The sequence below is a fragment of the Dioscorea cayenensis genome, chromosome 16 (genome assembly GCF_009730915.1).
Source record: "Dioscorea cayenensis subsp. rotundata cultivar TDr96_F1 chromosome 16, TDr96_F1_v2_PseudoChromosome.rev07_lg8_w22 25.fasta, whole genome shotgun sequence".
Taxonomy (NCBI): domain Eukaryota; kingdom Viridiplantae; phylum Streptophyta; class Magnoliopsida; order Dioscoreales; family Dioscoreaceae; genus Dioscorea; species Dioscorea cayenensis.
In genome coordinates this window covers 9,750,404-9,765,355 of record NC_052486.1, presented here as the reverse complement: position 1 = coordinate 9,765,355, position 14,952 = coordinate 9,750,404, and the positions used below count along the sequence as shown (strand labels likewise).

The window sequence follows — 14,952 nt, the reverse complement described above, 5'->3', positions numbered from 1 at the left end:
CTTGTCTTCTCCAAGCTTCCTCAAGGTAAAATCGATGGAGGTCTTGCCCAAATGACTTTCTCCTCTTGCTTCTTTTCCCACTAAAGCCATTGATCCTGGGCAAACAAAAATGCTTGGTAAAGACGCTCCACCTAGGGCTCAAGATGTCTCTAAAGTTGCATCCCTCAAAACCCCAAAGAAAAATAGGGGTTAAATAAGGTCCGCCTCGAGCTCTCAAGGGTGCCTCATCGCCGCATGAAGCCCGTGGAGGCTCACCGCCTTTTTTGCCCAAACAAATCATTGCCGGTGTTATAGTAATTCTGCTACAATGCTTTTGCTATAGCATTTTCTGCCATGCAGATCGATAAATGCTTGAGTAGACATATTTTTTTATATGTTTTATATGCATTGAGCATCATTTTTTTACTATGGTTTATGTCTCATATTGTGTATTTGGTGTTCTTTTTATGCATATAGGTTGTGAATGCCTTGAAGAGTAAAAAAAGGAAGCAAAGATGGGCTATAAAGACATAATGTTGGGAGTTCTTGTTCAATTCAAGGACCAAGACACGAGAGGAGTTTATAAACGTGGAGATGTGTGCCAACTTCCAAGAAGATTCAAGTCAATTCACTAGTTGGAAGCGGCACAAAGGCAGCCACATCTTCATGTTTATTCTATTTGTGAAGATTGCAAGACCTCTCAAAGATACATCGATGAAGAAAAAGTTTTATAGCCTACCACATGGACGCGTGCCCGGACATGTGGCCTCAAGAGAAGAGTGATTGGACCGCGCTTTGTGAAAAAGTATCGTAGCAAAAATTACCGTAATGTAATCAGATTGTACCATCGCCCACGCGCCCGCTGCGAAAAATTTTCGCACTCACGCGCCGCATGGAAAATCCACACGGCGCGCGTGATGCGCGATCTAAGGCCTATAAATAGCTGCTTTTGCCCTATTCTTTCTCATCTTTTGTGCGGCTCTTGAGGGGTGAGACGGCTAGGGTTTGGAGAGGAGGTCTTTGCCGCTTTGGAGGCGCTTCATCACCAACTTTGATTGATTCCTCCTCCGGCTATAGCATCAAGGAAGCCACTAGTGAACCTAGCTTCAAGTGGGTCCTTCAAGACGTCGAAGCTTTCCATCAAGGCCATCGCTCATATATAACGGGGTTTATTTCTATGGTTTTAATGTACTTTCATTCATTGATGGTGTGTTTTGTATGTTGTTCCATGGAGAGCTAAAAACCCTAGAGGGTATTTGGGCTTGTGAACCCTAGGATTCTCATCTTTTGTGGATTTGCTTAGTGTTTCTATATAATCCGAGTTTGATTAAGTTTTAATCTTGTATTCTCATTGCTTGCTTGTTTAATTAATTCTTGTGGTTGATTGGATTTTGTATGATTTGTTACTTTAATGTGAGAGAGGTCTCCATTAGATTTAGAACTTCAAGGTTAAAGAGGGTTGAGAGGGTGACTCATGAGATAGTGGAGTGTCCCCTCCCTTCCGATTGAGTGTATTTTTATCTCCGCTCCTTAAGCTCTATGCAACCATATTTGGTGTGAGGCGTGAGATTGAGAGATTTCTCCGCCGGACCTTGTAGGGGGTTAGGATCCTTCGCCGGAATTAGGGTTGGATCAATCTTTAGGAATCGGATACAACTCTTGGAATCCCTAGAGTGCTTTTGCAGTACCATATGTGGTGCGAGGTGTTGAGATTGAGTGATTTCTCCACCGGGACCTCGGAGGGAGACTAGTATCGGTGATCGGGAGGCCGGATCCGATTATATTTGGATTTCCATGACTTAACTTACTCATCATAGAAACACTTTTGCTTTATTCGTACCTAATACCGAATCCTAGGGGAGCATCGTCTCAATACTCCACTTTTATCGATTGAGATCTCCATCCATTTTTACCCCTTGCATATTTGTCTCCGGTATTCATTTCTTTGCACATTAGATCACCACACCTTTCCATTTATCATTAGGTTAGAAAGGCAGAAGAAGTTAGTACTAGTAGCCATGTTCCCTCGTGGATCTCGACTCACCCACTCACCGGGTAATTATTACTCGACACCTGCACTTGCATGTACATACACGCATATTCGGGCGTGTCAAGTACCACCTCCACAAAATTTCAAATAAACCTCACAGGTGTCTCACAGGCGCATGAAGCCCATAAAGGTCACTGTCTTTTTAGCATTACTCCAGAAATTTAGTTTCTCCAATGCTTGGAACCCTAAAACGTGATTTTTTGGTGTCGATTTCTCCCCAATTGCATTCTCGAGCCCTCCTTTGCTCCTTTGATGCCTGAAATATAAATAAAACAAATTTAAACACAAAACGGGCATTGATCATGAAAATATGGATGAAAAGCATATATTCTACAAGTATAAAATATGTACATTTAGGCATTTATCATAAAGCCTATTCCCTAAAATAGATCTAACCCTTTTTTCCAGGCGAAAGACTCCTAGTCACAATTAAGCCCCAAATACTAAGGATTACTTCAATGCTTCACTCTATTGCTTGTGCAATTAAGCCCCATAGGAGTTTGTCTTTTAGCACTTCACTCTATAGTGACCGCAAAGTACTCTTGGAAAGTGTAGGCAGGATAAATCACACCTGAGGGGAAAGGGGACGTTAAGCTACCTCTCGACTCACCCTCTCAACCCTCTCCAATCTAGCATTGTCTAATCCTCATTGTGTGTCACTCATTCACAAGGATTACCAAAATGAATTCTCAACCCTAGTATCACCCTAAGGGAAAATCAACTCAACAAGCATTTAAGATTGGAACTCAATTAAAGCATCAATTAAAGAAAGCATAATAAAAGGTTAAAGAAACAACATCATCCTAGGGTTTACAAGTCCATGTAAACCCTACATGCACAAAAGAACACAAATACACATGTATTAGCGATAAAATCTGAGAAAGTAATGCTCATCATAAGAAAAGAATACTTTGTATTACTAATACACAAGAACTTATCAGTTGTATTCTTAAGTTAGGAGAATTTTTTTAATATTGAATGTTCTCATGCTCTAGTTTTTTTACTTGATTTTTTAGGAATGTTTGCCCGATTGATACTTGTTGCACTACTCGCTCATTAAACCTTTTTGAAAAACTCAAGTTCGTTGTTTAAGGAACTCAACAATGCCCCCTTACGTATGTCCCACTAAGTGCACGGGTTTGTCAAGTAATAAATCCCGATGAGTGGGTATCGATCGACAAGGAGTAGAGAATAAAAATACTTGAATTGTTTCTTAACTAAGCAAAAAGTGAATAATAGTTGTGTAACAAGAAGTAATGTAAACAAAAGTAAAAGAGACAAGAGAGAAGGCACAAGTAAAGGGGAGGTAAGGCAATCGATATAAATGGGGTACCCGGATATTGTTCCGCCTAGGACAATCGTTTCAAGTGCAAAAAACCCTCTAATATGCTTTCTAACTAATGCAATAATGAGTCATGGAGATCCTTCAATGCATGATCACAAATCTAAGGTCAACCATGGCTAACTCTATATATGTCCCGGAGGAGAAATTAAACAATCTCTCAACCTCGCACTCGTATAGAATCGCAATGAGTTCTAGAGATTCCAAGTGATAAATCATCTTCCTAGATATAGACCTAACCCTTTGATCCAGGTGAAAGGTCCCTAGCCACAATTAAGCCCTAGGTGCTAAAATCACTTCAACACTTCACTCCACTGCCTCTGCAACTAAGCCCCAGTGGAAGGTCATCCCTTAGCCCATTCACTCTACTATGACCGCAAAGAACTTAAGAAAATGGAGGTAGGATGAATCACACCTGAGGGAAAAGGGAACGCTCCGCTACCTCTTGACTCACCCTCTCAACCCTCTCCAATCTAGCTTTGTCTAACTCTTGTGGTGTGTCACTCACTCACAAGGGTTGCCATAAAGAACTCTCATCCCTAGTGTTACTCTAAGGGAGTATTCAAACAATCAAGTGTACAAGATTGGAACTCAATTAACACATCAATTAATGAAAACCAACATAACAAGGTTTAATGAAACAATTACATCCTAGGGTTTACAAATCCAAGTACCCACTACGGGGTTTAGCTCTCCATGGAGCTAGTTACAATCAATGAAATCCAATGTAAAAACAAGTAATCCATAGAAAACCTCCTCTATAGTCATGATGATGGTCTTATGGAGAGGCCTCTACTCGTCCAAGGGTCCCTTTGTCCATCCTAGGATACACCTCACCGGATCGGTGCTGATGAAAGCTCTCCCTACTAACTTTCTTCCAAATGGAGCACTGATGTTAGAGCCATAGAACCTCTCCCAATCCTTAGCCAATACCTCTCTAAACCCTAGCCGCTGCCCTCTCTCAAGTGGGGAAAAGATGGAGAAAATAATGTTGAAATCGGGGCTGAAAACGGCCTTAAATAGGGCTAGAATCGGGCATCCACATGCCCCTGTAGATTCTTCACACAGCCCGTGTGGAATTTCCATACGGCCATGGATAATTTCCACACGCCCGTATGGATTCTCTGGAATTCACTTTTATCGGCTCGGTAGTGAATAGTACCTACAACAATGAATTGCTACAGTACCTTTGATAAGTGCTTGTGTGATATAAATACGAAGCGTTCATTCCTTATGTTGAGCATTACTTTTCTTGGGTTTTTACACTAATATGTGTGTTTTTATGTTACTTTTATGCGTAGGGTTGTGAGGCCGAGTATGAAGGAAAAGAAGCCAATGTGGATTACAATGCACCGATTTTGGAGGAAATCTTACTAAGGTTCAAACGCGAAGACATAGGTCGATGTGAGATGCTATAGTGTGTGCCAACCTCCTCGTATTCGGGTTTGGCACATTCATTTGGAGGGGCACAAAGGCAGCCACACTCGAGCATCTCGACCCTATGCACATAGAACAAGAGCTTTCACTCAACGTGCTTTATCATTGAAGAAGCAAGTGATCCACGACTTGAACGTAGCCCACTTTATGCTACTCCAATGAAAGTATGGATTCGGGAAGCTATTCAGGCCGGATACCGTAGTAAATCACTGTAGTAGTTACTGTTCACAGCCGGCTAAAAATCGCAGTTTCAGAGAATCCACACCGGGGCAGGGAAATTCTCGACAAAGCGCCATACATCCACGCCCTGTAGTCGCCTCGATTCCAAAATTTCTATTTAAAGCCGAATAGCCCCGATTTTGGCATTTTTTTCTCCATCTTTTCCCCCAACTTGAGAGAGGGCTTCGGCTAGGGTTTCGACGGGTATTGGCCATGGTTTTGGAGAGGTTCTACGGCTCGACATCGCCATTCCTTAGGGAAGAAGGTTGGTAGGGAGCTCCGTCAAGGCGCATCCCTATACCCGGACGTAGGGAATCCTTGACGATCTAGTAGAGGACTTTCCACAAGACCATCAACATGACTATCGAGGGGCTTTTCTTATGGATTCATTGCTTTTACATTTTATTTCTTTGATTGTACTTAGCTCCATGGAGAGCTAAACCCCAGTGGGTACTCAGGTTTTGTGAACCCTATGATGTATTTGTTTCTTTTGAACCTCTTTATTATGCTTTCAATAAATTGATGTTTATTGTGAGTTCCAACCTTGAATGCTTGATTGTATGAACATTTCCCCAAAGTAACACTAGGGTTGAGAGTTCTTATTGGTAACCTTGTGAGTGAGTGACACACCACGAGCTGCTAGAGAAAGCTAGGTTGGAGAGGGTTGAGAGGGTGAGTCGAGAGGCATGTGAGCGCCCCTTTCCCCTCCCCGCGTGATAGATTCTACTCCGCTCTCGAGTTCTTTGCGGTCATAATAGAGTGAATGGTCTAAGGGATGAACTTCCACTGGGCTTAGTTACGCTGCGCAACGGAGTGAAGCGCTGAGGTGATCTTAGTATCTAGGGCTTAATTGTGGTTAGGGACCTTCCACCGACCAAAGGATTAGGTCTATAATAAGGAAGAGTTTTTATCACTTGGAATTCCCTAGAGCTCATTGCAAACTCTATGCGAAAAGTGAGGTGTTGAGATTGTTCGATTTCTCCTCCGGGACATGTATAGAGTTAGGCATAAATGACCTTAGATTTGGCACTATGTAATTAAGGATTTCCACGACTCACCATTGCATTGATTAGGAAGCATAATAGAGGGTTTTTGCACTTGAAACAATTATCCTAGGCGGAGCATTATCCGGTACCCCATCTTTATCGATTGCCTTACCCCCTTCTTTACTTTTTTTGCTCTCTTACTTGTTGCTTTTTATCGTTGAGAATTGAATCATTGTCACACTCATTATCATTGATCTTTTACATAGCTAAGAATCAAATTAAGTATTTTTTTATTCCCGACTCCCTGAGATTCGATACACCGCCACCCGATTATTACTCGACAAACCTGCACTTCATGGATATACGCAAGGGGATCTTGTCAACCTTCTACAATACCGGCCTGAAATGCTCCGAATCCATGTTCTCATTGAGGTAACATAAACGAGCACACGTTTATGTCATAGATCGCTTTGCTCTTTCAATAAATGGCTACATTGGTAGAAATCTTACTATACATGCACAGCTCGTAATACTTTAATGTGGCTGCCTTTGTGCCCCTCCAAATCATTGTGCTAACTTGAATACGAGGAGGTTGCCACACATTCTCGAATCTTGAACCTGACTTATGTCTTCGCATTTGCTTCTTCTCAAGATTTCCTCCAAATGGTGCATTCACGATCTACATTGGCTTCTTTCTCTAACATTCGGCTTCACAACCCTATATGCATGAAAGTAATATAAATGCACACATATTAGCGCTAAAACTTGGTAAAAGTAATGCTCATCATAAGAAAAGAACACTTCGCTATCTTATCACACAAGCACGTATTAAGTACTAGTTAGTTTTGTTTCTTGTGTTAATTTTTGTTGAAAGAAATGGTTGAAATGAAAAGAAAAAGGAAAATATATACTTGTTTTGGTTGTGCATTTGGGTGGAAAGTGATAACGCCAATGAAGTATGAAACTACTCTCATAAATCAGATACTAGTTATGCCCTAATGAGAGAAAGAGCTATCTCATGGGATGAGTGAAAGCTACTACCCCATTAGAAAGAGATACCACCTCGAAAGTGTGAAAGCCACCTTACCGGCCGCTTCGGATAGGGCTACCTTAGAGGATGTGTGAATCTAGTACCACCTCTTTTCTTTATTTTTTGTACATAAATAAGTCTCTTGTACGCAGAGCTTTGAGGAGTATATGTTGGGTTGACTAGACTGAGTTCACACACACACTTACATAATTTCGGGTTGTTGTCCCTTTGATTCGAGTTTTTAGCTAGAGCAATGATTTTTCGTATTTGGTGTTGAAATTTCCCTTACTTGTAGAATGCTTTACTTGCATGCTTTTGGTGATCCTAAGGCCAAGCATTTTCAATATTGCCTTCTTTTATGCTTCAATGTTTAGTTTTGCTTGAGGACAACCAAAAGCTTAAGTATGTCGGAGTTTGATAAGTGCTTGTGTATTAGTAATAAAAAAAGTATTATTTTCTACAATGAGCATTACTTTTATCATATTTTATCACTCATACATGTGTATTTGTGTTACTTTTAGCATGTAGGGTTGTGGAGACAAATATGGAAGAAAGATGCCAAAAGTAGATCATGAATGTACGTTGTAGATGAAATCATGGAGTGAACAAAATGTAAATACACAAGTTGTGCTCAAAAAACATATGAGTGTGTGCCAACTTTTATTGTGCTCGAGTGAACACACAAATTGGATGGGTACAAAGGCAGTCACACTCATGTGTTCTGACTTGTGCAATGCTAGCAAGATTGTCATCAAATATGATTTTGTTGAAGAAGCAACATGATCTACAGCATAAATGTGTGTCTATTCATATGGCCTTGATGAAAAGTGTGAATTCGGGAGTATTTTTTGGCGAAGTGCTATAGTACGTACTATAGCAAATCGATGTAGCAAATTATTGTAGCAGTTACTGTTCACAAGCCACAGAAAAATCAATTCCTGTAGATTCACACGGGCATGTGGGAATTCCACAAGCCCGTGTGGATGCCCAATTCCAACCCATTTTAAGTCACGATTTCAGCCCGTTTGGAGAATCTTTTTCCCATCTTTTGTCCATCTCTTCACCATCTTTAGAGGCGCTTGCGGCCAGAGTTTAGAAAGGATTTGGCAAGGCTTTTGGAGTGGTTCTACGGCTTTCGACACCGTGTTCCTTTGGAAGAGAGTTATTGAGGGAGCTTTTGTCAGCATCGATTCGGTGAAGTGTGCCGTAGGCTTAATGAGGCAACCTGTGGAGAAGACGCGGCCACTCCACAATACCATCAACACGAATACCAAGGTGGTTTTACTTATGGATTGCATGTTCTTGCTTTCAATTTCATTATCGATTGTATTTTGCTCCATGGAGAGCTAAACACCTAGTGGGTACTTGGACTTGTAAACCCTAGGATGATATTGTTCCTTTGACCTTTCTATTATGTTTCTTTAATTGATGTCTTTAATTGAGTTCCAATATTGAATGCTTGTTGAATGAGTTTTCCCTTAGAGTGACACTAGGATTGAGAGCCTACATTGGTAATTCTTGTGAGTGAGTGACACACCGTGAGGGTTAGACAAAGTAAGATTGGAGAGGGTCAAGAGAGTAAGTCGAGAGGTAGCGGCATGTCCCTTTTCCCCTTCGGTGTGATTTATCCTACCTTTGAGTTCTAAGAGTTCTTTGCGGTCACAATAGATTGAAGTGCTAAGAGAGAAACTCCACTGGGGCATAGTTGCATAAACAACAGAGTGAAGCGTTGAAGTAATCCTTAGTGCTGGGGCTTAATTGTGACTAGGGGTCTTTCGCTAGGACCAAAGGGTTAGATCTATGTTGGGGAATAGAGTTTATCACTTGGAGTCCCCAGAGCTATAAGCAACTTTGCACAGTGTGAGGTGTTAAGACTGGGCATCAGTTAGGAGATATAATGGTTGGTTTTGCACTTAAAGCAATAGTCCTAGGGTGAGCAATATCCAAGTGCCCCACTTTCAATCGATTGCCTTTCCTCTCATTTTTTATAGCATCTCTCTTCCTTCTTCTTTCCTTATTTCCATTTTCATTTCTTTTGTTCGCACCACTATCAATTCATCTTCATTGTAGTTAAATAGCAATCTTTGTGTTTCTAATCACTATTCCATATGGATATGACTACCCACTCACCAGGGTATTATTACATTGACAAACCCATGCACTTATGGGTTCACATGCAAAAAGGGCGTTGTCACCGTGATAGTCCATCCTTCATGAATGTGTCCTACACATACTTAGAAACAAAATCATCGACAACATCAACACAATAACATGTATCATCAAAGTCCATAGTCTATCTCATCGAGTCTCAAAGCTAGAAAATGACTCCTTCATCTCCTACTCGGAATGGCCTTGACATTAATTCGGACTTTTCAGGTTACCAACAATGGTATTCCCAAAAAATAGGGGGATGCCAACCTTCTCATCAACATCTTGGATCACAAAGTCTACCAAAAATATGAACATTTCCACCTTGACCAAAACATCTTCAATAATTCCTCTTGGTTGACGGATGGACCTGTCAACCAACTTTAGTATCATTGTCATGGACTTTGGTTCCTCGAGCCTTAGTTTTTAGAAATTCTGTTGGGCATTACTCGGCCCAAGATCGGCCAAAGATTTCTCATCCACAAGCCCCCCACCCACCCCACCCCAATCCCCTAATAGTGCAAGGAATGATAAATCCCACGGTATCTTTTTTTCTTTCTTTATGGAGCTTGTTAGTGAGTAATGCCGCACACTCTTCACTAAGTGTCATAAACGACACTTCCTCAAGTTTCATCTTGGTTGTGAGTAGCTCCTTCAGGAATTTTACATACCTTGCCATTTGAGGAAGAGCCTCAACAAATGGGATATTTATGCGCAAGGTCTTGAACACATCAAGTAACTTCTTGTACTGCTCTTATTGTATGCCCTTCCTCACTTTCAAAGGATAAGGGAGTTTTCTTTCATACTTGGGTAACTCAATTCCTCCCTTTTTCTCTTATTTCTTCATAATGTTAACTGTGGTCTCCAAATCAATAATCCAAGACCTGCCTTGTTTCTCGATCGAGGTTCAAAAAGGTTCATGATGAGTGCATTTCATATCATGTTTACTTACCCTCAATCCATTGATTTTTCTTTGTCTTTTAGCAAATCTTTGTCTATATTCGGTGCTATTTTGGGTATATTTGTTGTTGATGCAGAAATTCAGAGCTCAAAGTAATTAGGAATGAATCTTGTAGTCCAACAAGTGAAGAATGGAAAATGTTGCTAAGTGTTTAAGCTCAGCACAAGCAGAGTACGATCATGCTCGGTTTCACTAATTATCTCTGCCTGAGAGATTGCTCAGTGAAAATTCAAGTAGGGGTGCTTTCAGGATGAACACAGTTGAAGCACCCCCTGATTAATCCAGGCTTAAGATATTTATTGCACAATAGGAGGAGCACGTTTTTCTTGCTCCTAACACGATTGCACTTAAGTAAAACATTGGCGAAGCATGACCGTGCTCCTTCCCATTAAAAAAATTGGGTGAGCACTTAGTCGATTCACTCAAAATCCTAAATGAGAAAGCATGGTCTAAGTACGACTGTGCTGAGTCCATGTTGAACCTGAAATCATCTTTTTTAACTCCAGATTCTAGGGTTTTCAGCCTTATCTTTGTTCGAGGACTCTTCTCTCCACCTGGAAGACTTCAATGAGAGCGAAGATCAAGCTTCATAACACCATTTAAGGAAATTAAGGATGAGTTGGAGGTACTTGGGAAGTGGGGTTAGCATATCAGAGCTCAATTAAGAAGATCATCTTGAGAAGGAGGAAGTCATGTATTCTTCCTTTAGCTCTTTATCTTTCTCTTCCTTATTATACCCGTCAATGAGGGGTTAACCATCCACGGTGCCCTGGGATGTGAACTATGATGCTTTGTATGCTTTGCCTACTTGTTTTTAGCTTCATTTGTTTAATCTTGTGTTTCATGACTTGATGTGTTAGATTGTGTATATTTGTCTTGGTAAAACTCGATGTATGGATTACAATAGTTGTGATTGCTTGTGTGGTTGCAAAATTTGATGTGTTTGAAATGCATAGTTATCTTGGCAAAACTTGGTGTACTTGAGAACCATAGATGCAACATTGCTTGTGAGCACACACTTAAACTTTAGAATGTACATGGTAGGCTTTAGAAGTAAGTCAGCATGCTATACTCATAGGAATTATCCTGGAGCATTGCTCTCTTGTTGCTAAAAACAATGTTCCTAATCCATCCTTTATCTCCACCTGTTATCTCCTTTGTTAATTGATTTTATTCTTAAAACCAACCCAATTCTTGTTTAACTAGACATCGGAAGAAGAGTGAGTACTTTAAGTCCAGTCCCTATGGTTCGACAACCCTACCCCTCACGGGGTACCACTGTATTACTTTTGTGTGACCCGTATACTTGTAGAGAGTGCATCAGTTCAGCATTGGACCTCTCCAAAATACGGCTTGAAAGTCACACTACAGCAAATTAGGCTTTTCACGACACTTTTATGGCACCGTTTCATTCAAACACTGGCAATATATTTCATTTTGTGGCTTGTTTTTTCGAAAACACCACGAAAGTTGCTTGGCATGCAAAAAAAAAAAAACTTTGGCACGAAAATATTTTCCGTTATTGTCGTTTTATTTATAAACACCGGTAAAGTTTCAATTTTTTTGGCGCCGTTTATTAATATGAATGCCGGACAAATTCATTTTTTTCATTACTTAATTATAGATAATTCATTTTTTTGCGGCGCTTTATTAGGTTAAATGCTAGTAATTAATATGCAAGAGTTCATATTTGTGGTTCTATATACGGGATTTCATTCAAACGGGTAAACCATTAATGCCTATTAAATTATACCCTTTCCTTTTGCCCAGCATCCGGCATTTTCTTGTGTTGAGCCCTTCCATGTGACTTCTCCCTTCATCCGAGAAAGCATCATCGCCACCATCTTCCCCATTGATTGGCTACAACTCCCCCACCGATCAGCCACCATCTTCCCCATCAATCAGCCAACATCTTTCCCTACCGATCAGCCACCATCTTCCCCATTAATTAGGTGGCATCATCCCTATCGATCGGCCGGCATATTCTCATCCGCGATATTGCCTTTGATTGGTATATATTTCCACTGTGGTTTTGATAATTGTCTAAATGTAGGTATTTTCATATATATATCGTATTCACTTTGCATGTATTTTGTGAGGTTTAATGCCCGTTTTATGCTTAATCATCAACAATTTGCTTTGTAGCGCATAAGGAAGCCATGGAGAACAAGAAGATATCATTTGGGCGAAAAGAGAAGAAAATAGGAAATTCATACTAACCCCATACTACCCAGTATGAAGGCCGTATGTACTGTAGCAGCGGAATGATTCAGAGTGTCTGCCCAGATTTCCATAGTACCCAGTATACAGGGCCGTATGGAGGCTGTATGCATCCAGTATGGAACATGAATCTAGGGTTTGACTGCTATACGACCCCCATACAACCCCCATACGACCAGTATGACCCGGGGGGTATATATACTGACTTTTAGGGAAGAAAAGTAACTTTTTGGCTAGACTTTTTGCTGGCCATATTTTGGGAACACTTGAGAGCCTTGTGGCGACCTTGGGCAGGAGAAGAAGGGCAAGGAAGCTAGAAGATAATCCAAGCCCAAGGTCCAAGACTCTCAAGGCAAGAAGGCAACTTCATTCAAGGGGAGATCTACCACAATTTGAAGGAAGGAGACCCGCCGCTAGAGGAAGCGTCATTGGGCACTCCTTTGGCGGGGAAAGCATCATTCGGCATATTCTTCACTTCTTCCTCTACCATTTCATCTAGGGAGTGTCATTTATGCTTTTGTTTCATGTTTTGCTTGTTTATATTGCTTGTTGTGGAATGATGACAAACTAGACCGCCAAGGCCATCGGGTGTTGGTGAACCTTGGGGGGGTTTTATCATGTTTGTTGGATGATAACTTGTTAATTCCATGTTTGGGTAATTTTGAGATTTAATCCATTGTTTTCAAGCTAAGTGCTACACTGAGGAGAAATCCGTAGCACTTTTATGAGTGATGCATGTAGATGTGACTTGCTCGCATGTATTAGATCATGAATGGGTTAGAAGGGGATACTTGTATCATCATGCCGAGAAATCAAGTGTTTGGTATCCCTCCATGTAGGTTTAATCCGAAGAAGAGTAGGTTTACTCCTAAGTGAGATTTCCTCGTACTTAATGCAATCGTAGGGATATGGATTTGGGAGAAATTCCTATCTATATTCGTATGGGATTAGGGTTCAATCGCCGAGAAATTGGGGTTGTTCTAATCTTGGAATCTCATGATCCATTTTACCCTTGCATCTTTAGATCATCATTCATGTTGCATGATAACCTCTCAAGGTGATCCACATCCATAGGCCTTTGCATTTCATTGATTCTCTTGCTTGCTCATTGCTTGTTCTCTCTAATTTGTTGGCAAATATCATTTTAGCTTTAATTACATTTAGTAGAGTAAAAATCCATTGCTTGAGATCTTAGGCTAGATAATAGCTCAAGAAGGAGTAATAGGAGATCCTTAGCCCCATGGAATACGATCCTCGTGTCTTCACACGAGGTATTACTTGGCGATCCCGAACACTTCATGGGAAGCAACCAAGTTTTTTTGGCGCCGCTGTCGGGAGCTTAAGGAATTCTAGGAAACTTTTTAGATTATTACTATAGCCATTTCATTCTTTACTCAAATTTTTTTTATTGTTATTTTTCTTTTCCTCTAATCTTAACTTTCTATCATCTTTCTCGGTTTTGCAAGGTAATCGCAGAATGACACGCTCAAATCCATCGACATTGATTACACTGGATAGTGAAATTGAAAGAACTTTGCATCGGATATTGATAGAAGTTGGTGAAGGATCGGGCATACGTAACATTGAAATTGAGGATAGAGAGTCTTCAATCATGGTCAAGAGCGACGCACTCTATGCGAATATGAAAGACCCCACTCACTGGGAGATGAATTTAGTGTTCAAGCACCGACCGTGGCATCCAACAAGTTTGAAATTAAAGCGAGTACAATCGGCATGGTCCAGAACTCGGTTCAATTCAATGGTCTAGCAAATTAAGATCACATGACCACCTTTCCTGGTTCCTCCAAATTTGCTCTACATTCAAGATTAATGGGGTGTCCGACGATGCGATCCGTTTGAGACTATTTCCATTCTGTTTGAGAGACGAAGCTTATCGTTGGCTTACATCATTGTCTCCGGGGTCTATTAAAACATGGAAGGATATGGTTGAGAAGTTCCTTGGGAGATACTTTCTGCCAAGCAAAGCGGCGAAGTTGAGGGAAGAAATTTCAGCCTTTAAACAAGGGGAGTCCGAAACATTGTTTGAAGCCTATGAGAGATTTAAGGATCTCCTTAGAAGTTGCCCCCACCATGGTTTTGCCTCATGGATGCGAGTACAAATCATTTACAATGGGCTAAATTATGCTACTCGCCAACTCATTGATGCCGCAGCGGGTGGTTCCCTTAGCAACAAGTATCCCGATGAGGGCGAGCAATTACTTGAGTCTATGGCAAGCAATGAATCACATTGGGCCTCAAGAGGATCTACACAAAACACTGCTGGGCTTTATGAAGTTAGTAGCAATGATGCCTTGGCCGCGAAGGTTGATGTGTTGACTCGAAAGCTTGATCTTCTTATGGGCGTGAGTTCGATCGCCGTAATCGCTGATGAATTGTAGAACTTGTGGTGGTGGGCATGATGCAGCCCAATGTCCAATTGCTAGCTCCTCGCCTATGCCCATTGAGAATGTTGACTACATTGAGGGCAACGAAATCAAGGGAACCCGTGATAGCTCAATCTTACAATCCAGGTGGAAGAATCACCCAAATTTTTCATGGAACCAAGGCCAACAACAACAA

General features: G+C 41.0%; 1 non-coding gene across 1 annotated transcript; it reads right to left on the bottom strand.

Moving 5' to 3' along the window:
• Nucleotides 1-14,363: 14,363 nt before the first annotated feature.
• On the bottom strand, nt 14,364-14,470 carry LOC120279806. Its single transcript, XR_005542107.1, has one exon. It is a non-coding gene; the product is annotated as a small nucleolar RNA R71 (small nucleolar RNA).
• Nucleotides 14,471-14,952: the final 482 nt, after the last annotated feature.